The 1,711-nt window shown below is 45.6% G+C and overlaps 1 pseudogene; it reads left to right on the top strand.

Moving 5' to 3' along the window:
- The first annotated feature begins 407 nt into the window (after positions 1-407).
- Positions 408-1,436, top strand: LOC112652319 (actin, cytoplasmic 1-like; annotated as a pseudogene).
- The last annotated feature ends 275 nt before the right edge of the window (positions 1,437-1,711 follow it).

The raw sequence follows: 1,711 nt of genomic DNA, 5'->3' as shown, positions 1-1,711 counted from the left end.
AGATGTTATCATCTCAACTCTGGGCAAAGAAGGCGAAGGATCTTGTGTGATGAAAGAAGATGCATCAAACATGAAAATTTTTAAAGTAGAGTGCCAGGCTGTTTTTTTGTTTTTTTGTTTGTTTGTTTGTTTTTGTTTTTTTTTCTCCATGGTATTACCAACCATGACAGTAGGCTAAGTGTCCATGATACCAATTAAAAAAACATGGAAGTTCTCTAGCTGCAGCTGGCCTGTACTCCACGTTGTACCACCACTTGTTCTCTGATCTACTGCCAAGACCTCCACTGGCCACAATGGAAGAGGAATTAGCTGCACTTGTCGTTGACAACGGCTCTGGCATGTAGAAGGCAGGCTTTGGCAGAGGTGATGCCCCCCAAGCCATGTTTCTGTTCATTGTCAGGCAATCCTGACACCAGAGCATTATGGTGGGTATGGGCCAGAAGGACTCTTACATCAGGAATGAGGCCCAACGCAAATGGGGCATCCTGACCTTCAAGTACTGCATTGAACATGGCATTGTCATCAACTGGGATGACATGGAGATCCAGCATCACAACTTCTACAACAAGCTGTGCATGGCCCCTGAGGAGCTCTATATCCTGCTGACCGAGATCCCCCTGAACCTTAAGGCCAAAGGTGAGATGACTCAGATCATGTTCGAGACCTTCAACACCCCTGCCATGTACTTGGCTATCCAGACTGTGCTGTTCCTGTATGCTGTCGTCACACCACTGGTATTGTCCTGGACATTGGGGATGGGCTCACCCACACTGTGCACATATATGAGAGACATGCCCTACCCTATACCATCCTGCTTATGGACGGATGGCCTAGACCTGATAGACCAGCTCATTGAAGATCCCCGTGGAGTGTGGCTACAGCTTCAAGACCACCCTCCTACACACACACACAAACCCTGAACAGGAAATCATGAATAACAACCAGAAGTTTTTCTATGTCATCCTGGATTTCAAGCAGGGGATGGCCACCCAGCATCTTCATTCTCCCGAGAGAAGAGCTGTGAGATGCCTGATGGGCAGGTGATCACCATTGGCAATGAGCAATTCCACTGTCCTGAGGTGCTCTTTCAGCTTTCCTTCCTGGGTCTGGAATCCTGTGATAATCATGAGACCAGTTTCAACTCTATCATGAAGTATGAAGTTGATATCTGAAAGGACTTCTATGCTAACATAGTGCTGTTTGCTGGGATCACCATGTAACCCAGCAGTGCCGATAGGATGTGGAAGATCACAGTTCTGGCACCCAGCACAATGAAGGTCAAGATCATTGCTCCTCCTGAGTGAAAGTCCTCTGTGTGAATTGGAGGCTCCATCCTGGCCTCACTGTACACCTTCTAGCAGATGTAGATCAGTAAGCAGGAGTATGATGAGTTGGGCCCCCGTGGTCCACCTCAAACGCTTCTAAATGGACTGTGAGCAAATTCCAAAGTATAAATTTGTCCTGGCAAATATACACACCTCATGCTAGCCTCATGAAACTGGAATAAGCCTTTGAAGAGAAATTTGTCTTTGAAACTTAGATCTGATATCAGTACTGAATTGCAGAACTTGTTGCTCATCTTGACCTTGTGTCCAAGTTAACTATTCCATTGGTAAATGTTTAATACCCTGTACATATCTTTGATTTAAACCCTTAGTATATGCTGCTAAGTCAATCATGGATGAGGTTGAGAACATGTTTATGGAAGAGA

Source organism: Canis lupus, chromosome 13 (assembly GCF_003254725.2).
Source record: "Canis lupus dingo isolate Sandy chromosome 13, ASM325472v2, whole genome shotgun sequence".
In the NCBI taxonomy this organism is placed as follows: Eukaryota; Metazoa; Chordata; class Mammalia; order Carnivora; family Canidae; genus Canis; species Canis lupus.
This window is presented reverse-complemented; position numbering and strand designations above follow the sequence as displayed.